We start from the raw sequence: 27713 nt of genomic DNA on the forward strand, positions 1-27713 counted from the left end.
TTTGTCTTATTATCTGGTCATTTCTTTCCCAAGTTCTTATATTTTTCATCAAATTCTTTATTTGTAGAGGTGATTCTTTGTATGGGTTTCTTTCTCTCTCTCTCTTTTTGGTTTGTAGTGAAATACTGGTCACAATTTTGTGGAAACATTTTTCTGGTAAATATTCTTCATTTGTTAGTAAGTTTTAATGCCATTTTGCTTCTTTTATTCTTTTTTTTAAAGATTTTATTTATTTATTTGACAGAGAGAGACACAGCGAGAGAGGTAACACAAGCAGGGGAAGTGGGAGAAGGAGAAGCAGGCTCCCCGGCTGAGCAGGTAGCCCGATGCGGGGCTCGATCCCAGGACCCTGGGATCATGACCTGAGCTGAAGGCAGACGCTTAACGACTGAGCCACCCAAGCGCTCCTGCTTCTTTTATTCTTAAAGTACCTTTGCATTGACTTAGTACCTGCTCCTCTTTTTCTTAGTCCTCATTGAATCCCTGGGCCAGCTATTGTCAGGAAGGCCCTTTATTGGAGGGAAAAGTGTACCTTAGGGGAAGGGGCAGGCTAGCAGACATTTGCAACACAATCTATGCAAATGTGGCATGTTGGTACAATCTTCTATGAAGCCCCCATCCTCTGATTCTCTCTGCCAAATCCATTTTGTGACAACTTCTGCTAACACCTCTGAATAACCCAGATCCTACATCAACTATTGTAAACAAAAGATACAGTTTCTGCTTTTGAGGGCATATCCCTCCGTTCAGAGATGCTGGAACATCTGAAATACCTACCACCTACCCTTGTCCATGCCTCTTCTCTTCACTTCCTGTACCATTTCTCCTGGTTCTCAGCTACTTTTGGTGATTCTGGACACATATTTTGAGATCTGTGAATTATACAAGTCTCTAATTTCACTAAAAATCATTTCCAGGTCTTTGTTTCTCTAATTTTACTTTTGGAATGTTGCTAATTTCCGGAATGATAAGAATAAATGCCAACTTACAAAGCCATATTCCTTTCAGAACTGAAAGATAGCCTTTTAACAAGAACCTCCCTCCATTCTTTTCCCTCTTCTTCCAATCTGTCTTGTGTGTTGGTGCCAAGCACTTTTCCTTTTTTCAAAAAGATCTATTTATCCATCTACTCAAAAAAGTAAACAGCAGCTTCCTGCTGAACTCATTCTTTAGTCTGCCATGCAAGGCTGAGTGCCATGTGGCCCCAGCCTAAACTTTTTTTTTTAAAGATTTTATTTATTTATTTGACAGAGAGAAACACAGTGAGAGAGGGAACACAAGCAGGGGGAGTGGGAGAGGGAGAAGCAGGCTTCCCGCAGAGCAGGGAGCCCGACGCGGGGCTCAATCCCAGGACCCTGGGATCATGACCCAAGCTGAAGGCAGATGCCTAATGACTGAGCCACCCAGGCACCCCCCCCCAGCCTAAACTTTGAACATCCTTTCTCATTCAGGCTTTTCTTTTCAACCTCTTTGTTTTGTGCATGTCATTTCTCCATGCAAAATGTCTCTCCCCTCCCCTTATCTTTATATGAACTTGTCCTACCGTGAACCCCCAGCTAAAAATAACTTTTATCTTACTCTTAACTTCTATAATATTTTTCTATACTTAACTTTTGAGACCTTGTCTTTCTCTCTGACATAGTTATTCATATTTCTTGCCTTCCCTCCTAGCATAAAGGCTCCAGAGAAAACCATCCTGCCTGATATATCTTGATTTCCCACAAAACATCCAGCATAATAAAAATAACCCACAAATATGTGTTGAATGAATGGGGTCACTCTAAGTACCTAACAAGAATAAAAATAAATATTACTTTAAAGATGAATACTTTTTCTGGGCTTCAGAGGTATCGTCTTTCCATGTGTTAGGAATTGGGAATTATCTGTGGTTTGGTCTTTTCATAAAATAGGATTTTTAAAGGAACCATTTATCATTAAGGATACCAACTAACTGAGCTCCAGCCACGTGTGGTTCGGCAGGTCTCCACCTATGCCTCTCTCATGAGATTCCTCCCTTCCTTCCTGGGTCTGCCCTCTCTACCCAGAGTCCTATCAAGACCCACCTGGGGCCTCTTCTTCTTGAAAGCTTCCCCAACCCCCAGGACTCAAGGACAGGCTTCCTTAAGATCTCTCAGAGCAAATACGTTGAACATGAAGCTCTTAGCAGAGATTACCTTACGCCCACAGCACCATTATAGTAACTACATTTCTTATCTTCCCAGGTAGACTGTATCCTTTAAGGACAGGGATGATATCTTACATCTTTTGTCTTGAACTCTAATAACTGGATCATGTCCAATAACTTTAGCTATGGGGCTTCTAAGAACCTGAGTCAGCTCAGCCCTATAGACAGCTTCCCCACAGAAAATGGGCATGTAAAATCCAGTCACAAATTCTCAGACCCAAACGGCTCTGATGTCCTCCCTCAAAGCCAAGTTTACCATCATCTTTACCCCTCTGGTCTTTGACCTTTAAGACTCAGGAGTGAGCACTTCTTGAGGCTGCAATTCAAACCTTGGCCACTATGTAATGGAAATGAATACTGAAAAGGTAATCCTGTGTTGGGTTCTAATAAATGAAGTATGCCGGTTGGTCACACCATTCTGACCTTGGACAGGAACAGGGAAGGGGCAGGAAGGCAGGAGATAAGAAAAACTGGAATAGAAAAAACATTTCAGGACTAATCCCTAGAGTTGTTGAGGAGTGTGTGTGTGTGTGTGTGATGAAAACGACGCTTTCCGCTGGATGTAATCCTATCCCCTTACAGTACCCCTTGCCAAGGTCCCAGAAGGAAAGAATACGCTGTAATTGTATAGATGACAACAGAACCCAAAACATGAAAATACATGAAATCAGTACATGAATTGGGAAGCGTTAAGTCATGTGTTCCTTGACAGCGATGGTAGGGCAAAATTTTCTAGCAAGACAAATAGAAATAAAAAGCTAAACTGTGAGTGCCACCTGGTGGGGAGACCTGCCACTGCAATAGTCTCCCCCAATGTGACAGGCGGGGTAGAATGAGGACTGGTCCAGACCTTGTGCCCACCCCCATCTCATCCAGGGCATTATGCCACTTCCCCAGCGTGTGGGGAATAGGGGGTAGTTCCCTGAGCCCCTGCCCTCTGAGGACTCTTGCTACGAGTAACAGCTTACATGGAACCATGACACGGGGGAGAGGGTTGGTGAGAGGGAAGGGGTGACGCCATGAGCTGGGACAGTAAAAACAACAGCTCTGATACTCAGACATCTGTGTACACACACACACACACACACACACACACACACACAATCCTAAGTGACCCTTCACCTTTCACCGTCTCCTGCGAAGGGGGGACTTTCCACTCTCCCCATTTCCCGCTCCATTGCCTGTCAGGATTTCCCTTTGTCCTTGACATCCATTATAAAGAACTTTGTAGACCCTGGGGCAGGGGGCTGTTAAAACTACGGACGGGGGAGTATCCAGTGGGATCAGGCCTGGACTGGCAACTCTGTAAGATTCTCCCTGGAGAAGTTGTGTCACTCATTCTTTTTAGCTTCTAGGCTAGCCTGTGACAGAGACTTCAATTTGTAGTGCGAATCTGAATTGCTCAGCAAGACAGCAAGAGAGGCTGGAACTGGACTCCTGGGTTCAATCTTCAAAGCGTTTCAGTCTAGCAGCTGCCGTTTCGGACAAGCTCCTTGGTGAGGGATTCAATGAGGCAGCATTTATCTTCCTGACAGAAGGGCCCCCAAAGAGGCTGTTTGTTTTTGAGCTGGCCCTGCAGCTGAGGAAGACAGGACTTAGATCCCGGCCCCGCCTCGGTGACTTTGCAAAGGGACAGATTTTCCTCGCCATGTTGACCAAACTGAGGCCACTCACGGGGCAGGAACCCTGGGGTTGTAGGTCCCGCGGCTGGACAGAGGTCCTCAGCAGAGGCCAGACTTGAGAGACGCACCTGCTGTTCAAGCCGGAGCCTCCGTGGTGGGAGCTGACGGCGTTGGCCGCCTTCCATCTGCGCTGCTAGAAGGAGCAGGCGTGTTGGCAATGACACAGCCCCGCTAGGGTCCTGGCCCGGCCGCTCACCAGCCCTGTCATCCTCGTTCAGTCTCTTAACCTCTCTGGGCCCCATAGTTTTTATCTATAAAATGGGGGTAATACTGTTTTCCTCGGGGGATTATTATAAGAACTCACGAATGCAACAGTGCCTGGCACAAGTAGATTCAGTCTGAATTCCCTTTCGAGCTGTTATCCCTGGAAAATGAGGTAATAGCTATTTATGCTTGTGTAGATGTGTATTCCCAAACTGTGTGTGTGTGTGTGTGTGTGTGTGTGTGTGTGTGCGCGCGCGCGCACGGGCGCGCGCACATTATAAACAATGAAAATGTATGTGCTTGGCAGTGAGAACGTTTTTCAGACTATAATACAATAGTCGTTTTCCTTTGGATTGTTTTAAATCATTAGCACACAGTTGCAATATTTTCATAATTTTCTCTTTCATTTTTTTAAAGGTAAAATGTTGTCCCTATAAAGTATAAATACAATTGGATATTTCACACACTGGGAAATATTTTTGCGACCAATCTTATGTTTTGCTTCGATAATACTCCATAAGTAAATTAATTTTTTTGGCATTGATCTATCCCTCATTTTCTACAAAGCAGGCTTTTCTTTTCCGTAGCAATAGAAATATTTATTAAACAGTTAAATGTGTTAGTCTGGTTCTGAGTTTTTCCCCTAAATTTATTTTCAGCATACAAACAGTAGAATGCACTGTTGCTGGGGTACAGTTTCTATGACTTTTGTCAAATGCATGGAACGATACATAGGTTCATAGCTGCAGCTGATACAGAATAGATCCCCATGCCTCCAAATTCCTTCATGCTCACCCTCTGAAGGGTCAACCCTTAGCAACCACTGGTCTATTCTCCATCCCTGTTGTTTTGATTTTTCCAGAATATAACATAAATGGAATCATACGCTATGTATCCTTTTGGGTGTGGCTTCTTTTACATGAAGCATTTGAGCTGCGTCCATATTATTGTGTGCTTCCATAGTTCATGCCTCCCCGGGGTTAAGTAGTCATCAGAACTACTTTAAGAGACATATCCATCAGTTCTCCTGCACCTTCTCTCCTAGCCCAATGTAGAGGCAAATGCAAACTGAATCCTAAAGTGTCTTATTAGCAGGTATGCCAAACTCAGGGTCTTTAGGAGATGGAAATAAAAGAAATGGTCCTCGGCCTTAGGGAAGTTATCATCTCACTGGTTAGCTAGCACCAAACTGGCTGCATCGCTGAGCTGAGTCCTAGGCTGTTTCCCATGAGTGAGGAGTTGATCACAGTGGTCAAAAAATAACAATAGGGTCTGAAAAAGAGGAAGATCATTGGAGTGTCAGGGAATCTCCATGGAGGAAGTGAGCCTGAACTGAACTTGAAAGTAAGAGGGACCTTAAGGCAGGCAGAAAGGACCCAGGGGAGAACAATATGAGCCACAATTGGAGCGAAGGACAGGCAACTCCTGCGTGATACAAGACAGGGTTTGGAATCTATGGAAGAAAGGAAGCCACTGTGGTTAGAACACAGTTAGTAAGGGGGAGACTGGTAGGAAATGTAATGAGCAAAGGGGCCAGAGACCAGATTAAGGGGCCACAAGGCCACTGTGAGTACTTCAGATTTACTGCATGTGTGATGGGAACTGCTGGAGGGTTCTGAGCTGAGGATGGACAGTCTAACTTACAGAGTAGTAGGATCACTCTGTTCTCATCTGAACATTCTGCAGGGGTCAGGAGTACCAGCAAGGGACCCAGTAGAGGTTTTTTTGATAATCCAGGAGACAAATGGTAATGGCTTGTGCCAGAGTGGTAGGGAACAGGTGGGGACAGGTAGTAGGAATCTGGATGTATGATGAAGGTAAAGCCAACAGAAGTTGCTGAAATATCACCCAGGAAGGTGGAAGTGCTGTTACCTGAGGTGGGAAGATTGCAGGAAGAGCAAGTTTGGACTGTGAAGTCAGCAGTTTGGGTTTGGCTGCTTTAGGGTGAAGATGTGTCATAGGCGGCCCTTACGGAGATGTTAAGTAGAGTGGTGGGTGTATGAATCAGGGAGAAAGTTGGGCCTGGAAATATAAATGAGGTTGTCATCTGTGTATAGGTGAGAGAACATGGGTACACAAAGGAGATGTCAGAGAGGACAGGGCATGAAGGAGAGAAGGTCCATGAAGATGGCAATTGTTCAGGCACATGGGATGGGGATGAAGGAGAAGGAAAAGGAACTTAGAGATTGTTTAAAGAATGTCTCTCTGGCCTTGGGGGTGAAGACAAAAGGTCCCCATTTAAATCTTGGAATGGTGACAAGACTGGGGTCACCTTATTGGGAATAATGATTAATGGATCTTGTTTAAATTTTAGTGCAGAAATATGTTTTACAACTGGTGAGAGCACAAGCTTTATATTATCAAAAAAGGAATTAGTCCAATTTTTTTTTTACCTCAGTGGAAAGAATGCAAAACTTTTGTGATACTTATTCATCAAATGGTGGTGTGTGCTCAACTCCAGTGTCTGAAAAGCTCCCACTCCTTCTATTTTCCTCAAAAACATCTTATCTTGAATAGTCCAAATCTGTAAACTGTCTTAAATTGTTTCCAAAGTGGGCAGCATGCAGAGTTGGAATAAATTCAAATTCAAATGCCAGAGTTCAGTTCTCTGCTTTAATGAAAGTAATTGAATCTTTCAGCCTTGATAATGATTCACAAGGCCTCAAGGTCATCATCCTAAATATTCGTGGTCTCTGTCCCCCATGGAGAGAGATGGTGCTTGAAGAGTGCTGCTCCACTGAGCCCAGAATTTGCATTCACCGTTGGGAGCTGCTTGTTTATATCTTTAAAAATTCTCTTTTCTTTTTTTTTTTTAAAGATTTTATTTATTTATTTGACAGAGAGAGAGGGAACACAAGCAGGGGGAGTGGGAGAGGGAGAAGCAGGCTTCCCACCGAGCAGGGAGCCTGATGTGGGGCTCGAACCCAGGACCCTGGGATCATGACCTGAGCCAAAGGCAGCTGCTTAATGACTGAGCCACCCAGGCTCTTTTCTTAATACAAGCTAATTCTCTTTTCTTAATACAAGCTAATTCTGTTTTTTAAAATATAGTTCCCTGAGGTGATACATATTCTTCCAATATGAGTCCCTTTCTCCAAAAGGAGGACCCTCTTCAACTTCCTCATCTAAGGGAATGGTCCACTAACCATCCCATCACCAGAGTGAAGCCTGAGAACCTTCTGGTCTCCATGGTCAGGTCAGTCATTCACAGTGACTCTCCTCAGTGAGAGGAGAGAGTCCCTCTCCTTTCTAGCCCCCTCTGCCACCATCTTTGTTGAGCCTTTCCTACCTGGACTGCTGTCACAGGACCATGATTGGCCCCCTGATTCTCATTTCTCTTCTAATCCAGCCTCCACTACCATCACAGTGGTCTTACCAAAGTGTATAGTCTTGTTTGAGATCTGTAGCCATTTCCCATCACTTTAAGGATAAGGTCCCAACTCCTCAACAAGGCATGCCTGGAACCTCCCATTGGGATCCAATTTTCTTCTCCAACCTTTTCTCATGCCAGAATCCCTACATGCTTCAGACCTCCCAGCTGTAGAACTACTTCGTTTCCCTCAGCAGCCTCATCCCCTCTTGTTTTTATGCCTTTCCACACATGCTTCTTCTGCATTGACCACCCTATTTCTTCTCTCTCCCTACAAAGATCTTCATCTTCCTTCCTGACCCACTCAAGCATCAATCCCTCTGGCCTATTTCCCCAGCCATCCTGTCCAGCACTGAGTTAGCTCCTTTAATCCATCTCAAATCCCCAAACACTCCCATCTTCTTTCCATCTTCACCCTCATTCCACTGAATCCTAATCGTTGGACTAATTCCCTGCAAACGTGTGTGTGCACATATGTGCATGGGGAGGTACACACATACACATAATAGGGACTCTACCTTTCATTTGTTTTATCCTGTGCACTTAGCCCAGTGTGGCACGGAATAAACATTTACAAATTTTTTATTTAATTAATGAATTAATGAACCAAAAGTTTTAGGTTTACTGGGCTCTGACAATTTGAGATGTTAGTGTGAGGAGTTCAGTACACACGGAAATATATCTCCCCTTTGCATTTTCAAGGGAGCCATTCATTTTTTTCCCTCTACAAAAGCCCTTCATTTAAAACTTTCCACATCAGAACTTCTATAGCTGGAACAAAGCCAGAACTTGTGGCAGAGATGGGTGAACTCTGCCCATCACCCATCAGTGGCATAAGCAGCTGCTTTTATTATGCCACTTTGGACCCTTGGAACTAGGCAACTTCAGTAGTCTTTAGAATTCAACCCACTCATAAATAAAAAAGTTTGTTTAATATGTATCTGTACAGAAGCCTCAAAGAGTGAGTGCTTTCGAAAGACCCTAATTTAGCCCTGGGGACTATTGGAGCATATAGAATACCAGTGCAGAGAGAATGGAACCAGAGGGTCTAGTTGACTTTGGCACAGAGCCTGCCTTACCCATCAGCTGGGAAGGGGTTGCCTTCTCAAAGCATAGAAGGGATCTAAATCATACACGCAGTCTGATTTAGGGAGACGCTAGGAAAGCCAACTTGTCCTCCAAATGTCTCCTCACCCAAGAGCCATAATCCTCTACCTCCTTCCAAAGAAATATCCAAATTGGGGTTCCACCTTAATCTTTCTAACAGGTGTATTCCTAAGAGGAGCAGTATGGTGAATGTCTACAACCCAGTGCATGGATCACTTCCTCCAAGACAAGAGGTGCTCAGAGCATGAAGGAACGTTGAACAGAGGACAGACTTGGAAAGGGAAGCAGGGCACCAAAGTTACACTTGCCAAACCTTCAGAACCACGTCTGTCCCTTCTGCTGCTCATGGGTAGCCTTAGATTGGGAAAGTTCTCTACAATAGCCTTTCCTTCCCCTGCTAAGCAAAACGGACTGAGGATTTTTTTTATACCCACAACCCTACCATGATTTTTGCAGGGGTGCTGACCAAAGTCTGGGTCTGAATAAGGTTTCAAAACCACATGAATCGAACCTGGCTGAGGCGTTCTCCTGGCTGGCGGAAGTATGTGCATCAAAGGCAAATGAAATGACCGTATGCTCTCTTTCAAAATCATGATTGTTCTCAGCAGTTCCATGAAACGGTCATTTTCCCCCAGAAGGCAGAGTAGGCTCACTTTTCAGGAAAGGATACTATGCAATTTATAAGTATGCGGGGCTCTGCTACAGCCTCTGAGGTGCCCAATAAAGCTGATTTGCACACTGATCTCCAATAATGCCCATGAATAATACATGAATAATGCATATTTCAAACATGTCCTGAATAACGGTTTAAATAGAAATAGATGGTGTTATGTCATGTCTTCCAAGAGAAGGGTTCAAAGTGCACAGCAAACAAATTAAACAGATGAAGAAAGGAGAGCAGGGGGGAACTCATCAGAGAAATGGGGCATTAATGAAGGGATGTGCTCAGTGGGAACAGACTCAAGGTAGCTGAGGCATTGGTTTTGTGAAAGGTTTTGACAAGAATAAGGTACTAAATGCATCACTGTGAGGTTTGATAAAGCCACAGTTAAAACAGACGGTTCTTGACAGGGCAGGATCTGGGGAAATGGGGGAGCACAAGAGGGAGAGTGGAAGGCATATGCTGTATCAGAAAGGATTAGAGATACCCCCAAGTGACTTCTGAATCCTAGGAAAAACCTGCCAGCAACCTAGCATGGTGGGATTTCTACTGACTGCTTGTGGAAACCAGTGAAGCCTGCTGGGTAGCTTGGATTATCAAAATTGGCCCATTTGCTCTCTCTGGATGCACAGTCACTGCTTCTGGTGCTAGAAAAGTATGTAGAGTCATCAGAATCACTAAAGCAGTGTACTGTTCCTTAAGTGCATACATCTGCCCTGTCAGTCGTGGCCACGGCCGCCTGCAAGCCTACCCTCAGCCCCTAGGAGAGTCTGGCCACCTTTGGCCTCAGCACTGACTTGCTTACATGCCACCCAGATGTTGTGTTTAAGAAGGGCATAAAGGATTGGCAAAAGAAAAAATAATAACTTAAAGGAATGGTAAAGTAGAGAGCCAAAACAGATTAAATCATTTTCCCTTTGGTTTTCTGTAATGGGGGGTCCAACGTTGAATAGTCACTGTGATCAGACAAAGGAGATAGGGCTGGGTGTCCAGCAGACACTAAATATCCACATGTAAGCAAGCAGCCTCAGCTGGGTGCTGGGATGGAGCCAGGAGCTGGGGCTGGGTAGTGAGTGATCCTCACATGCTCTAGCCAGGTTCCCTGCCCAGAGTTTGGCGAAGCCCAAAGGGAGCAGAGAGTGAGCAGGTACAAGGGCCAGATGACCATTTCAGGCAAGGAATAGTAGATGGTAGTAGATTCTAAGACCAGCCCCTCAGGAATCATGCTCCTCCCCTCAAGCCCCAAAGGAAGGAGTGAGACCCCCTAACATATGCCAGACAAAGAGAAGGCTGATCATTCTCTTCCCTACTTGAATTCCTACTGGGGTGTCTTGAGGCCCCTGGGGAAAGGCAGACCCCTCAGGGCTCAGAGCTGGAGATGAGGGTGAGGCACAGAAAACCTCCTCTGGAGAGGGCACAGTGGACCAAGAAGCACGTGTTCCTGCTGTGGAGCAGAACTCTGCTTGGGCTGGAGACAAGCCACTGTCTCTTAAGGCTTAGACAAGCCACTGTCTCTTAAGGCTTAAACATCAGTGAAGGAGAAAACAACAAAATGACACCAAGGACTGGGCTACTCGTATGAGCACCTTGGTCAGCCAGTCAAGACCCAAGATTTTTATTGTGCAACGACCAGCAAGAAGTTCCGAGGTTCACTGAAACCCCTTGATTATGGGTCCCAAGAAAGCATCACTGTAATAATGGGTATTTGGACATCTCCAATGATGGTTGGTTCCCACGTTGTACCAGCTCCCATTCTCAAACAGGGGTGAGTTGGCTTCTTACCTTCTGGTGGGGAGAGTCAGTGAGGAAGTGAAGGATACGTGACCATTTAGTTTTCCGTGTTTGGCTCCTTGTAACAGCACAGACCAACTAAAAGAATACTGTTTTCACTCCCTCCCAATGATGTGACCTGCATTTTATATCTTTGGATTTTTAGGGCCCATTCCTCTTGCTGTGGCAACATTTTAGTCCATTCTGGCCAAGGAGGTGTCTTACTACTGTACTTGTAATTAAGAGAAGAATAAGAGAATGTGATATCAGCCTAACAACATATATTGAATGTGAGCTCTGTCAGGCACAGCCATGAGCAAGCCTGACTGCTTGGAATTCATAGTCCAGAGGGGAGACTAGCAGAAAGCAAGTAATAGGAATATAAATATTATAGAAGGAAAGTACAAGAGGTATACGGTAACATTTTGAAGGGTAAATAATGTTCATCTACATTTTGTTGTCCCATTTTTGCTAAAAGGAAGAAAGAAAAGAAAGAGGAAAGAAATGAAAAAAAGAAGGAAGAAAGAAGAAAAGACTTAAAAATAAGCATAAGGATAAGTGGCAACTGGCACCTAGCCTCAGGGACAAGGAGGTAATAGGGAATAGTGAGGACTGTGGCAAATTTAGAGCTCACCCCAGATCTAAAGAAAACTCCTCCAGCTAATTGCTGCCAAGTAATTGCAAGACCATTGTTTCCAAAGCTTCTACCTTTTAAAGAAAAGCAAAAAAAAAAAAAAATCTGATTTGTTTTAGTTAAACCCTCCTGATTTTTAAATGTTCACTCATATAAAAAATTAATAAATTCCATACAGGCCAAACCTGGCAGGTGGGAGACAACCCTTGAGGAGCCAATTTGCAGCTTCTGCTTCAAATGGCCTCATGAAAGGTTAGAGATCCCCGAGTGCAGGGCCAGACAGATCCCATTATTTCAGACCCTGGGCTTTCTCCACAGCATGGCAAATGCCACACACCAATTTCACATTCCTTATATGTTTCTGCCTTCGCAGACTTAGCGTTTTACCTCCGCTTTCTGTAAGCTGAGGGCTGTCTTTTGAGTAAGACATTGGACTATGTGCCCTCAAAGGTCACTCCTGAATCTAATTGACAACCCCTATCCTGAAATTATGAGAATAATGACAGCATAACAATGATAAAGCCAATGATGCATGAAGTACCTCATTTCCAGTGAGTTCATTTGTGCTATCTGGTTTAAATTACTCAAAGTATTCAATCATCTCATTTATGTAGGCAACATTATCACTGAATCAGGCACTGTGGATAAAATAAAAGTAGGACCTGCTTATCTCTCTGTCCATTTTTTGATGCCCATGCTAGAGAGTATAGAGATGCCTAATACGAGTGGCCTTTTATTTTACTGATCAAAAGTTTAACAGAGGGTGAGCATGTGCCCATCAGGACAGGCTGTGTGGAAGGATGACCATTTCCACTATGGGTTTCCCCAGATTAAATCACAACGGCTTTGAAGTGGGCATCATTTCTCCAGAAACTGACAATCTGTCCAGGGAGAGAAAGGATCTTCCCGTATTAGCAGAAAAACAAGTGTTAACTTAGGGACAAACTCAGGAGGAAGAGGGAGGAGAGGTGCCAAGGGAGTTAGAATATTTGTCATAACAGAGATTGATGGAGTCAGCCCCTGGCGGGGTGAATCATATTTGAAACTTCTGGGAGGAGGGGACAGGGTGAAATGCAAGTCATTCCCCTCTTTTGATTTCCAGGTTTTATCTCCATTTGACAGCCTGGGAGAGTGTGTGGGGAATGGCCAGGCAAGACATGAGGGAGAACCCAGGACAGCCCGAGTCCCTGTTTGCTCTCCCCATGCGGGCCCTGGCACCAGTGTGCCCAGGCTGCAGACTGCACGATATTGGGGTAGCAAAGGGCAGTGCTGGGCACACGGCACTGGGGCCTCTGCTCTCTGTGTCGGTATCCCCTACTTTAGTTTCTCCGGGCTTCAGGCAGGAACAGCGTGGTTCTAGAGCAGAGTTCTGAAGACTTCCCTCAGAGGCACAGTTTGCAGTGGGTCAGCTGCGTGCACTTGGCCCTGGCCCTGGGCAGGTCAGAGAGGAGGGGAAGTGGCCAGGGAGCCAGAGTAGGAAGCCCCCTCCTCCCATTTGCCCGAAGGTCTGCTGCTAGCTTTCCTGCACGGGTTCATGCAAAGCAATTAAAGTCGTCTGCAGGCAGAGCAGGCACCGTGGGGTGCAGGGAGAGTTAAGATGGGGAGGCGGCGGCGTGGGGAAGGAAGGGGGAGAAGGCGGGAGGGAGATCCCATTTGGAAATAAGGAGAAGGCTTTGAACTTGTAGATTTCTCCAACTGAGGCAAAACCCACACGAAACCAACCCCAGCTGGATGCCCAAGAGTCTGTGAATGAATGCCAGGGGGTAACTGAGATGACAGTTCCTGTCCTAATGCATTCACCCCAAGGAGCTGCTGGGCATCTGTTCCGTAATTAACCAGGCTCTCCCTTCCATCGCCCTTCTCCTCCCCCTTCCCTTCCCCCTGTGGCTGCTGAAACCTTTGTCATAATTACTCCCTCTCTAAGGAACCCTCCGGAAGGCGTCTGTGTTTGGCTTTTTTCCCTCCTCCATCTCTCCCATTCTGGGCTGGGTGACAGCTCCTGGCTAATGGGGGTTTGGGAGTGTCCCAAGGGGGCAGCAAGGAGGAAGAGGCATGACAGGGTATCCGAGAGGGACATCTTCCATCTGATGTCCCTCTCGGATGTCTAATATTATGATCTGATGTGCCCATGGGCTGAAAATCACTGCAGTAATGAAAACTGATAGGACTACATGGCACACAGGAAGTGTTGAGAACTGCTTTCCGATAATTACATTATTAATATGAATAAGAGCAATAATAATACCATTTAGTCCAGGTAGAAGAGCGAGTATGTCACTGTGTGTGGTACATACTGGGCGTGCAATTTATACTTTTTGAAGAGATGGATCACGGCTTTGTCACCTACTATATTAAAGTTGTCTCTGAGGGACACAAACCATGAGAGACTCTTGAAGATAGAGAACAAACGAGGCTTGATGGAGGGAGGCGGGTGGGGGATGGCTGGATGGGTGATGAGTATTAAGGAGGGTACTTATTATGATGAGCACTGGGTGTTGTATGTAAGTGATGAACCACTGAATTCTACTCCTGAAACCAATACTTCACTGTATGTTAACTACCTAAAATTTAAATTAAAAATACATAAATAGGGCGCCTGGGTGGCTCAGTTGGTTAAGTGACTGCCTTCGGCTCAGGTCATGATCCTAGAGTCCCTGGATCGAGTCCTGCATCGGGCTCCCTGCTCAGCGGGGAGTCTGCTTCTCCCTCTGACCCTCCTCTCTCTCATGCTGTCTCTCTCTCATTCTCTCTCTCAAATAAATAAAATCTTCAAAAAAAAATACATAAATAAATAAATATTTTAAAAAATAAAAATAAAAGTTGTCTCTGAATATCAGAGGACTCATGAGACGTATTCAATATCATCTCCATCTTAAGTAAAGAAAAATGAAGCGCAGAAAGATTGAGCAACGTGCTCAAGGTCGTACAGACAGTAAGAGACAAAGTGGGGATTTGAACACAGACCTATGATGCTGAGACCGGTCTTCCGTGATGGGGTGCTGCCCGGTCACTTCCCTTCATGACACACTTTAGTCCCAGTCCCTGGATGTGGCTTTGCTGTTCCTTCTGTCTATAATGTCCTTATTTGACTAACTCCCCCTTTTGCTCGAGCTTAAAGACTCAGTGAAGATGCCCGTTAATTTATGCATCTTTCATTAGCACAAATCATGTTTTCTTTAATTCTGTATCATGACTGCATTTCATAAGTACCTGGCCATGGTAGGAATTCAATGAATATTTGTCAAATTTCTATTTTACAGATAATACTCCTGAGATTCAGAGATGGAATGTGCTTACAGGCCCTACGGCCACAAAATATAAGAACAAGTTTGATTTTGAGCTTTGGCTGTGAGGTCAGGGACCCTCACACTAACACATCTCCTATTGTATAACAACTGAAGTTCTATAATTGTGATTATTTCCATTTTTTTCTGACAGCTTAATATATACTACCAACTAATAATCATAAACCTGAGTTATTTCAGTCTTTATTATAATGAAAGTAATGTAAGCCTTATTATAGAATATTAGAAGAGAACAAAGAGGAAAGAAATGAAATCAATAATCCCAGAATATTTAAAATGAATATTTTCTTCCAATATGTTTATGCCTTTTTACATAATTGAGATTCTAGTCTTTATATAACTTGGGATTCTGGTTGTTTTAAACTTAATATTCTAATATAAACATTTCCCTACTTAGTTCAATAATTTCCCTGTTTACTATGTAAATGACTTAAAATTGTCATTTTATGTGCTCAATATTCATTTTTTAATGACTAAAACAGATCTATTGTATAGACTATCAAACACTCCCCCCAATCCTGGATAACTTTTCACTATTAAAAATAATAATAATACAGTGAACTTTTATTTTCTTTCTGAATTTCAGAACACTTTTTAGAATAGTTTTGAACATTTTCAAGGCTCTTGACGTAGATTGCCAAATTGCTTTCCAAATGAGTTGTGCTCATTTTTTTTCCCCTACTAACAGTTATTTGGATTTTCCCATCATTTTAAATTTGATCATTTCTTTAACACATACACAAGCAACCATAATGTTTGGAACTGAGATATGAAAGAAATGTTGGAGATGATTTAGTTAGGCACCCCTCCTCCCTCTTTTATGCACTAGGAAAAGGTCTGGCAAGTTCTGTGGCCTGCCCCCAGATCAGGGCAATTTGGGGGGGATGAGCTGGGCTTGAGCCAGGTCTGCTGCCCCCCCCCACTGCTTCTACCATTTGTTTATCTGTTCAACAGTGTTGTTACACAGTGTTACACAGTTGCCATCACTTGACGTCTTAATTTTGAGTCTACCTGCAAGGGAAGGAACTTTTGAAGTATCTGGGCCTGGCAAGTAACCAATTTCCCTCTATGGTGAGAAGAGGCTCTTTCCTGATAACACTCTTCTACCTGCCAGGGTTCTGCAGGGAACCTTGTGTCTATTTATCACTTCCTCCTGGCTCCAGCTTCTGGAACTCTGTTAGTCCTGCTTGATGTGCACCTTGGCAGCTTTCACTGCATCCTTCCTGTGGGCCTCTGCTTTCCCATCCCTGCTCAGCATGATGGCAGCCTACCTCATTTTCAACCTCGGGCCAAGCACAAGTGTTGCTCCTGCCCATCTGCCATGTTGGCCAAATTTCCCTGATTGCTAAACAATTCCAGGCTCTTCCCAGGAGGGCTGAGTGAGCTGCAAGTTAAATTTTCCCTCCAAGCCTCTGCCTTGTTCTCTGTCACTACTGGAGCCGGAGTGGAGTATGCAGATGCACTTCTTGCCCATCTCTGGGCCCATCCATCACTCCGTGTATGACCTGTGCTGTGCTGTGGAAGGAGAAAGCCCATCCCCAACAAAGTCTCCTGGTGACATCCCGAATCCAGCCACTTCCCTCCAATTCACGTTACATCCCAGGGCCCTTCTGCAATGGCCATACTTCCGATCCTTCTGCAACACTGCTTCCATCAACCTGCTTCTCAGCACAGAAACCTGTCTATGACCAAAAGTTGATAATGCTTGGCCTTCAAGTCCTTCCCCTCTGCTATAACACCTGTCTCCCACTAGTTACAGACTCAAGTTCATTGTATGCCAGCCTAGCTAGGAGAGGACCATGAAAGAAGGGGAGTAGCTGAGGAGGCAAGCGGGTTGTGGGTGAAGTGAAGACATGATTGGGCCTGGGCTGGAGAAAAGCACCTCTGGGAGAGTAAGGGGTTTGTCCTGTCTGCTCTGCCTAGAATGTTCTTTCCCATTTTCTCCTTGGTGGGGACTGCTCATCCTTCACACTCCAGTTTTCCATAACCTGCCTTGTCTCCAAACTTCAATCCCTTTCCATACCTCTGCTCTGCCATTTTACACACTGAATTCATGGAAGAATTATGTCTGGTTGGACATTTGAAGAAGGCTTTGTGCATTCTACTTTCAGGATATTTGGGAAAATGTGATGGTGCCATTTACCCACAGTTCTTAAATCGGAGGGAACATTCTTGCCAAGTAGCCTGAGAGCTGCTGGTGGAACATCAGTCACTTTTTCCCTTTCTCTTCTTCTCTGTGCATGTCTATGCTTTGTAATTGAATCTAAATATGGCATCAGGGTATTTTTAAAATCTAGAGATTGGAAATACTTATTGGAAGAGGCTGATTTACAGGTTGGGGGCTTGGCATTGGCAGCAGCTAAGGGGCTTGGAGAAGATGGCCAGATTAAGGCTGGCCAGAAGCAGAAGGACTGTGGAAAAGGCCAGGTTTGGCTTAAGAAACTTAGCATCAGCTGTTATAATCTGGCAAATGGATAAGTAATTTTTTCACAGCCAGCAGTAAAATGAAACTTATGGAAACAATGAAGTAAATGTTCTGTCTAGCCAGTGAGTCAAATTAGAGAAGAGTAGATTTTTCCAGCCAGGCCTGAACATCAGTGTGCCTTGGTGGTCTAAGGATAGCCAGGAAGTTCATGGCATTTCAGATTCTGAGTTAACGATATAGATCACAGGTCGACAAAGCAGCCTGCTGCCTGTGTTTGTAGGCTCACCAGAGAAGAATCGTTTTTACATTTTTTAGTGGATGGAGAAAAAAAAAATCAAAAGAAGAATAATATTTCATGACACATGAAAATCATATAAAATTTGCATTTCAGTATCCATAAATAAAGTTTTATTTACCCAGCCATACTCATTCATTTACATAGTGGCTAAGGCTGCTTTCCTCCTACAACGGAATGCAGAGTTGGGTCATAGCAAAAGAGACCCCATAGCCTGCCAACCCTAAAATATTTATTTACTATGTGGCCCTTTTCAAAAGCTTGCTGACTTCTAATATGCATGGACAGAGAAAATTAATTCTGGGCCCGTTCCTAACAAGACAAAGGCAACACGCAGCACAGGACAAAGATGAAGCTCGAAGTTGGAAGATAATGTGGAAGACTCCTGGTCCAGCTTCCCACTCCACTGAGTGTCCTACAGAAGCCATTCAGCTGTGAGCACTCACGATGTCCAAGAAGCTCAGCCCTTTATTGAACACCACAAGTCTACCTATTATGTTTCTGATGTTAAGATAAAAACAATCCCCATCCCCACCCCAATATAAGGTTTCTTATTCATAAACTTTTTCTACATTGAATGGACATTAGCCACAACCTTTCTTGATCAAAGAGTAGACTCCTACCACCCTCCACAGATTAGGACTTTGTATGGCTTAGGGGACTTTCACAGACACTGTCCCATTTACATTCATAACATCTCGTAGAGACAATGATTCATCTCTGTACAGGAAAAAAAAGAGAAATCTAAGGATTAAAGGTATGGACTGAATGCTGTGCCCCCCAAAATGCATATATTGAAGCTCTAACCCCCAGTGTGACTGTATTTGGAGATACCATTAGGGAGGTAATTAAGGTTAAATAAGGGTGGGGTTCTAATCCAAGCAGACTGGTGTCCTTATAACAAGAGGAAGAGATGCCAGATCTCTCTCTCTCTCTCTCTCTCTCTCTCTCTCTCTATCTCTGTCTCTCTCTCTCCTTGTGCACAGAGAAAAGACCATGTAGGAACATAGCAAGAATGTGGCTATCTGCCAGCCAGGAAGAGAGCTGGCACCAGAAACCAACTCTGACAGCGTCTTGATCTTAGCCTCTCAGTCTCCACAACTGTGAGAAAATAAGCATCTGTTGTTTAAGCCACTAGGTCTGTGGAATGTGGTTATGGTAGTTCAACCAGAGTAAGATAGTTAATAAAGTTTAATGACATGTTCAAAAGGAGGCAGCTCCCCAGTGGCAGAGCAGAGACTTGTCACCCATTGCACAAATATTTATTAAGCACTTACTGAGTATAAGGAGTCTTATGGAGCAGACAGGTATTAATCTACAAATCACACCAATACAAATAAAATTACAACTATGATAAGTGCTACCACAGAGAGATGTATGTGCTATGAGATACAAAAAAGATGAGCTGACCTAGGGTGGTCAAAGGAGGCTTGCCCAAGACACAGTTGAAATGAGATCTGAAAGGAGAAGAAGAGTTTACTCAGCGCAGGAAGAAGGCAGTGAACGTTCAGAGAGATGGCATGTGCAAAGGCCCTGTGGTAGCAGGAAGCACACGGTGATCAAAGAAATGAGAGAAGGCCAATGTGGCTGGATCAGAAGAGTGGGGAATGACGGGACATGAGGCTTAAGAGGCAAGAGCTGATCAGACTTCTTATGACCCTCTTGGCCATTTTAAATAACTGAGGCTTTAGGAACCATTACAGTGCTTTCAACATGAGGATGGCTCTGTAAGGTTTCCAGTTAGAAAAGATTACTCTGGCTGTAGTATGAGATACGGATTGGAGAGAGTCATGGGAGCAGCAGGAAGACTAGAGACTGTTGCAGTAGGCAAGGTAAGAGATGATTGGGACTTGGATGACAGAGTTTGCTTTGAAGATAGAGAGAAGGAAAGGGTTATGAGAGCTATTACGAGGTAAAGTCATTAGGATCTGTGGTTGATGCAGTATGGGGTTGAGAGGAAGATGGCAAGTATGACTTCATGGTCCCTGTCCATTTAGGGGAATGGATGAGATGAGGAGGATGCTTACCGAGATATGAAACAGTACAAGCCGATGTCAATACCCTTTAGCCAAAGACCACCAGGAACACATCTGCAACTGAACACAGTTCAGGGTGTGGAGTTGTTGCCATAAGAGAGAATGTACACAGTGGGAAGTGATAGAGGACCTCAGTAAGAGGGTGTTAGAAGGGGCATGTGGAATTTGGGCTTCTTGGTGGTGATTTGCAGATTATACAGGGAAATGTGATTTGCTCTACTTTGGATGCAGTCAGAAAGTGGGGTAATTCTTCTACCTAGAAAGCCATAAGGATGCAGTGAGGTTGAGGCTGGGATTGGTAAAGACAAATCAGGCTTGCATGATCCAGGATGAGGTGGAGTTGAATCATTTTGTGGTAGAGACAATGTGTATGTTTTTGTCTGTGTTCTGACATGTTTACAGAATGATCTTGCTTGTGTCTTTTCTGGGTGGCCTTGCCTGGGGTTTGTGTTCTTTGAAATTGTCTGTGGTCAAAAGTGGCACACCGAAGCCGAGCTCTAAAGGACAGGAAGCCCCTCACAACACCACTGCCCCACTGACAGCCAGGGGAGTTCCTGGCTGTAGGGGCTGCTTTCCTTCCTCAGTTACCCCCTTTGGCCAAGGACAGGTATAGAGTTGGGCTGCAGGACATTCATCTAGGATATTTGGATTATCATGGCTGAGCTTTTGCTGATTAGGAGGTTGAAGAGACTCCAGGAACCAGTCCTTAGTGGGAATAGGGTTTGCAGCTGCTGTTCCTTTTGTTGCAGGACAAGTAGCTTCACATCTGACAACAACGGCTGCTCAGTGGCATTTATAACTCTGGACAGGATGCATTAGCTAACTGCAACACAGGCAATTACCAGAAACAGAAACAAAAATGGGTTTTAGTTCTTGTAATAGACCCTGAAGACAGGGACCTAGATGATCAAATCCAGGCCATGAAAACATGTCCCAAATTCCAAATGGTCTCTTCTTGAGATCCAAATGGTGCTTTCTTTTCTAGACTAATTATAGGCTTCTATTTAGGTACAAAAAAAAAAAAAAAAAGTAAAAGTGTTTGCTGTAACATACATTTCCCCTTGGTTAGCTAAGAAGAAATAAGGGTTATGTGATTAGCCATAAGAACATTAGCTAATGAATTTAAATGTAAACGGGTTTGTTGGGTTTCTAGAGCAGAAGTTGTATCATTTAGGACATCTGATAGGGTCCAAGGTACATCCCAGACCACATTTTCCATGTGTGATATTCCTGCCTTGGAAATTGCAGCTTGCATAGCAAAGTAACAAGAGGGAGTCACTTCTTGCTCTTGGGAGTTCTCCTGAGTAGACTATTTGCCTCTTTTTCAAGGCTGCTGGGTATTCTTCTCAAGGATCCCATAAACCCATGGCCTGGCACCTCATTTCCTCTGGCTGGAAAGGAGGATGGAGGGAGTGTGGAGACGGAATTGTCAGTGTTAAGAAGAGCAGGCAGTGACCCTCTTGTTGGAGAAGGGCTGACTGAAGCGGCTTTGGTTCGGGGGAATTTTGCTAAAATTATCCCCTTCGGAATTATGTATTCGAGTTTAATGTTTCAAACCCCTGATTGATTGCTCAAGTTAGAGCTGTGATAACAGTGGTTGGTGTTCTTCAAGAGGCTGAAAATACCAGCTCTTGGGAAAATGACAGGTCTTTGAGAAATAATCAGGTTCACTGCACATCTCTCTTCAATAGGAGGATTACCACTGGGTTCACAAAATGACCTATGATGGCCTTCCCCTAGCACTGAAGGTCCCTTCCTAGTACCTAGAGATCCTGTGAAAAAAGAGGAGGCATTTCATTTTAATGCCCTGTTGATATCCATTATCCTTTCTGTAGCCATCTTATCACAGAGAATCTGTTGCTTGAAAATAAATTCCTTTTAATAAGGAATAATAATAAAATAAAAGAATCATTTTAATTCGATTTCCAAAGAACTTGATGAACTTTGGTTCCTCCTAATAGATGTTGGAAATGAAAAATCACAAAATCACAGCGGGAGCAGGGATAGCTTAATATAAGAGTGCTATGTGTCAATAGTTGTAAGATCGAGATTAGAGTCAGGACCTCAGGGCCTAAGATAAAGATAATGTATTTGAAATCAATTAAAGGATCAATAATTTTTGGCCCCCAGAAAGGTTCACTGTATCCTAAAGAAAATGGTTGACAGGAGACTAAAAATCTCAGAAGCCTACCATTTTCTCTAGAATAAGGTGAGCATTCACTCCCTCCAAACGTGAAGGCTACATCTGTGTAACTGAGTTGACAATTCCACATGGGACCATATGGCTATATTTTTAATTGGTATAATGAACAGCTCCTTGTTTCAGATATTAAAAGCAAGATGATTTCAGCACATGATAAGTTGAGCACAAGGACAGACCTATCTAGCCAAATGATGGAAATAAATTTAATAATAAAAACCCACCAGAAGAAGCAACCGCTCATCTGAATTTAAAGGAAATTTTCCTGCCATCTGCTATTGTTAGCATTTTATATCACCATATTTGCCTGCTCTCTTCCAGAGCCCAGCGCTGCTAAGCTCTTCATACAGGATAAGCTACTAGGCAGGAGAACAGAGTGATCGGAAGCATGCAAGTGAATATAAAAGGCACCACCATCTCCAGACCCAGAGTCACGTTTTTACCAGCCACATAGGAGTCAATGTTGGACTTCTCCAGGGAAGCTTTAGTCATAGGAGTAAAGGACAAAAAGGGACCAAAGAGGTGGTGGGTTGGGTGGTTCAGAGATCACAAGGGATATCAGGTAGAGCCACCTGGTCACACCAGTGTCCCACTGCCCTCCTCTGCGTCCTCCTCCCCCTCCAGTACCATGCAACGTGAAATCCAGAGGTAATCAGCTCTAAAGACTGGGACAGAGAACGCTCAGAGGAAGAACACATGCATGCATCAGCAGCAAATAACCTGAGCCATTTATAGATGTCCCAAAGCCCCGGATAATGTCAAAGGCCATTAGAGGGGAAGCAGGATTCTCATAGAGGACGAATCAGGCATTGGTGGCCATGGTGGTCGTGAAGAGATGATGTTTGATGCTTCTCTTAAGAGAAGAGCTTAGGAGACGAAGTACTTAAATGAATACTAGTCCAGGTAGGTCTTACCCCACAAGCTTAGGGTAGAGAAAATGGAATTAAAGGGACAATGGGTAAAAGCAGAGAGCAAGCTCTCCACCACCCCCCAAGGAGCTGATTTGTTTGGACTGTGTTCCCAGGTACAGAGAAAGGGAAATCTTACCTTGGGTTAAGTTCAGTGCCCAAGGGAGCTTCAGTATGGCCAGGAGAGAGAATAACCGGATTGACACAGGGACTCAAGCCTTCCCCAGTGTAGATAATTTGGACTCCTGTGGAGTTAATCCATGAGCAACCTGTGAAAACCGGAACTCCTAACAGTGGACCTTGGCAGACAGTTTTCAGCCCAGAGAAGGCCTGATGGACTGCCTTCTTTGGGCACCCGGTTGGACCCACACAGGGGCAATAGCAGAGTTTCTCTAAGACTTGTGCTCAGTAGGGGTGTAAACCAATTGGAGAACTGCTGAAGATAGGCCAGATAAGCCACATCTGCATGCTCCGCTCCTACCCATGGCATACAGCTGTGCCTGGCAAGGCAGAGCCACCTGTCAGCCATAAAAAGCAATGAGATTTTGGTGTGAGATCACTCCGTGAGGGGATAGGTTAATTGTTGACACAGCTCTGTCTGGTTGGCTATTTTTGAGATAGATAGACCCTGAGGGCTGGGTGGAAAATGGCTTGTAGCATGGAGATATAGCTCTTAAGTGTTTTGTTTTGTTTTTGCTGAGCAGGAGCTGTGGGATAGAGGGTTTATGAAAGTATATAAGATGAAAGCTAAAGTTAAACATCTCCCCAAACAAATCTATTTACATGTGACTTGCCTTCAGTTTCAGGGAGCTCACAGGGTGTGTAAAGTCTATGTACGCATCCCTGCTTAGAGACTTTTTTTGGATAGCACAGATGAGGAGTTTATTTCTAGGACCTAGAAACCTCACTAGCAATTCTTTCCTTAAAGTGTGTTTCCTGCAGCACTTGCATGGGAATCACCTGGTGCCATTATTCAGTGCATGCTGAAAATGCTGATTCCTGAGCCCCTCCTGGCATTAAGGAATCAGGATCATCCAAGCGGGGGTCCTGGAATTTGCATTCTTACTAAGAACTCAGGTAGTATTTATCATTATATGGCTTAAGAACCACTAAGAGTTGAAAAGGGCCATAAAAGAGGCCTTGGGAGTCCAACCAAAATCTAAGACTGATAGAAAAAGCTCTCGGAAACTGATCACTCAATTGGGCTGTCAATTGATTAGGACACAAGGGGGTGGGTGGAACTCAAGGTTGTCTGATTGACCGAGAAGAGGGGGTCCATAGACACCGGTTATGAACCAACATTTGTCCAGAACCCACCTGAGTCCAGGCACTTGAGCATGTGGTTTATGCCATTTAGTTCCTCTCCATGATCTTATTATAGATGAAGAAATAAAGGTTCGGAGAGTTTGGAGAACTTGCATGGCATCTTAAAGCAAAATAAGGGGAGCCAGACCTTAAAGGCAAACAACCTGACCTGACTCTTTTTTGATGATGATGATTTATTTATTTATTTAGAGAGGGAGGGGGAGGGGCAGAGGGAGAGGGAGAGAGAGAGTCTCAAGCAGAGTCCACGCTCAGCACAGAGCCTGACTCCGGGCTCAATCTCACAACCCTGAGATTATGACCTGAGCTGAACCAACTTAGCCACCCGGGCGCCCCTTGATGATGATTTTAAAATGACACCACCCAGTTTGCCCTTTGTCTGCCAGATTTGGATTACAAAAGAGAAATAAATTCATTTCATTATATTTTTTAAAATGTTGAGCCTATACTGTCTTCATTTACCTGGGAATATATTTCAGAACAAACGATTTATTCAGATGAAACAGGAGAAGAAAATGCAAAATGTGATGTCAGCCGGTTTGCAACATATAAAGTTTGGGCCACGTATGTAATGGGCAACTGGGAGTGCGGCTCCGTATACAATTCAGAGTAGCTGGAGAGGCTTTCTAGAGGAAATGGTGTTTTGAATCAACTCTGAGGAGTCAGTAGAATTTTGAATTAATTCAACCTTATATAGAACTTAGATTTAAATAGATCAGACTCTCCCAAAAATCCACCTCGATTTTTACTTTTGATAAACAAGAATATTTATGGAAGGCAGAGGGAGGAATTCCTGAGCAAAGAAAAGTTTCTCATTTTACAACCACCAGTTCCTTAAGAGCTTTCAAAGGATAAAGGTAAAGGAGCTGAGGGTTTACTGTGTGCCAGGCACTGTATTAACTCACTTGATTCTTATAAACACCTTTGGGGTTAGGTGTTATTACCATGCCCAGGTTTAAAATGATACACACACTTGGTCGAGGTGTAAGAGGTAGGAAATGGTGGTGACAAGATTCAGACGGATAGTTCAGGGCTGGTGTGTTCCCTTAAGCCACAAGCTACACTGACTAGCTGGGATGGTTGGAGGTTTGGGGCATCTGGCTCGGTCCACCACACTGAAAGGGAAAAATCAGAAGATCATATGTGACAAGGGACTTGGTATTCACTAGGGTGCAGAAATGATTATGTTTTGAAAGTAAAGGACATCAGGTTATCAGGTTATGAGTAAAGCACCTGCCCAACTACGAGATTGAAGGAGGAAGGGTATATGTTTATCTGTCTCTTTCTGTCTGGCAAATAACCTCATTCCCTGAGGAGAGTCTCTCCCATTTGGAAACATGTTTATTTGAGCGCTGAGCAATGTTTTGTTCCCTCAGAGTCTAAGGAATAGTCCTGAAGGGCACTGACCTTGTCTCAACTTTTTGCAACTATCCCTGACTTTAATCCCACAATTTAGCCTTTGAGCACCCATCTTTTAAAAGCTGGATTGACTGACTCCCAAAAAACAAAGGGGAGGAGAAGGATTTATAAAGATGTATAACTGCCTACCCATGGGTCCACTGACAATCCATCTTGGAGAACAGCGTACACCTCCAGTCCCCTAAAAGGGCAGGGGGCACTTGGATAGCCCACTCAGATGGGGGTGTACTGATTCAGCAAGATGTACCCCAACCTTGATGGTAAATGTTCAGTTGCCCTTATAAACTAATCTCTTACAGCATCATGACTCTGAAACCTTTCCCTCCAGATGTGTCTCTATGTTTCCCAATGGAAGGACTTATCAATCTAAGCATTCTCATGAACATTTGTAAGTAACTTTCTTTCGTTCATTTCCTTAGCCCTGTTCATCTCTGAGAGTTTCTCGGTGTTGTTTCAGATACTCTGGTTGACATGGGAATGCTGGTGCTTCCGGCATGCTCAGCTCTGTCTTCAAATAATGACATCCTCAGCATGATAATAATAAGGGCTAACACTATTAAGTGCTATGTGCCAGGTGATAGTCTAAGCAATTACATGTATTTACTCATTCAAATCCTTATAACAAATCAATGAGTTAGGATTGTCCCCATAAAGAAATGGGAACACAGCAAGTTCCAGTCATTTGCCAAAGATCACAAGGCTAATATATGGTCCAGAAAGGCACTCATTTTAGCTTCAGAACCTATGTGCTCAACCAGTATGCTCTTTGCCACCAATATGTCTCTGTTTCACCCCTAATGTTACCTATTGTAGCTTAACTTTTTCACACTACCAACTCACACACATTTTTTTTTTAAGATTTTATTTATTTATTTGAGACAGAGAGAATGAGAGACAGAGAGCATGAGAGGGGGGAGGGTCAGAGGGAGAAGCAGACTCCCCGCCGAGAAGGGAGCCCGATGCGGGACTCGATCCCGGGACTCCAGGATCATGACCTGAGCCGAAGGCAGTCGCTTAACCAACTGAGCCACCCAGGCGCCCTCACACACATTTTTTTAAACAAGCTCCGGCCAGTTTTATTAAAGAAAAATTTTGCATGATTTACTTTTCACCCGTCTGTTCTGGTAGGCTTCTCGTGATATGAGAACCACCTGGATCAATGACAGCCAGTGTGCGTACTCTATAGCATTTCCCACATGCTGCGCCCAATTCAATATTGTTGCCACTGCAGTGATGGACACGTTTTGGCCAACATGGTGCAGTATTCTATTTCAGATTTCCTCAAGGCTGGGCAGTTGTTGGCCAGGATGACCAATTTCCCTTTGCCATGTCTGATCATTTTCAGAGTCTGCTTCTACCCCAGAGCGTACTTTCCACTTTTCATAACAAGTTGGAGCCTAGAGTTGATCGACTCCAGAGAATTTTTTGTCTTCTTTGTGGCCCCCATCTTCCTGCCTTAGGCGTAGGACAGCGCCAACCAAGAGCAGCCATCAGGATGGCCGGGAACGAGAAAGGAAAGCTCAGGCACATATATTATTAGCACATAGGCTGGAAGAGGAAAATATCCCTAAAAATCAAAAACATTACTCAGGCAGTAATGACAATGGGTACCATTTACTGAGCTAATTTTACATTCTTAATGATTTTAAAAGCATCCCTGCGAAGTTGTATAATTGACTCAATTTTTTAACCCTATGAGTCAGACCGGTCAAGTAGATGGTTTAAGATCATCAGCAGGTCTGTGGCAATTTGAACCCAAATCTGCCAAATTCAGAGGTCCCTGATCTTTCAGCTACTACTTGAAGGCTTCTTACTAATCCTTAGGCACAACCAGCCTAGTGTAGTCAAATAGTCAGTTAAAGTGACTATCATCATTGCAGAACTATTAACAGCCAAAAAATGAAGGAAGTGTTAGGGTCCAAGGGCAGGGCACCCCAAGATGGGCCACTGTAGCATGAAGATCATTTGTAGTTAAAAAGTGATCAAACCCATAAAGAAGATGTGGTATATATATACAATGGAATATTATGCAGCCATCAAAAGGAATGAGATCTTGCCATTTGCAACGACGTGGATGGAACTGGAGGGTATTATGTTGAGTGAAATAAGTCAAACAGAGAAAGACATGTATCATATGATCTCACTGATATGAGGAATTCTTAATCTCAGGAAACAAACTGAGGGTTGCT

General features: G+C 44.0%; 1 protein-coding gene and 1 pseudogene across 1 annotated transcript in view; both read right to left on the minus strand.

Annotated features, from left to right (window-relative positions):
- Window positions 1-783: 783 nt before the first annotated feature.
- The window catches only part of ELAC1 (elaC ribonuclease Z 1), a 470823-nt gene continuing 443893 nt past the window's right edge, over window positions 784-27713 (minus strand). The window contains exon 5 of the transcript XR_014139591.1: window positions 784-796. The gene's annotated coding sequence lies outside the window, so the exon portion shown is untranslated. The remainder of the gene's footprint in view (window positions 797-27713) is intronic.
- LOC102734124 (large ribosomal subunit protein eL30 pseudogene) lies at window positions 26376-26971 on the minus strand (annotated as a pseudogene).

This window comes from Leptonychotes weddellii, chromosome 13, assembly GCF_054177405.1.
Source record: "Leptonychotes weddellii isolate Sample4059 chromosome 13, ASM5417740v2, whole genome shotgun sequence".
NCBI lineage: Eukaryota > Metazoa > Chordata > Mammalia > Carnivora > Phocidae > Leptonychotes > Leptonychotes weddellii.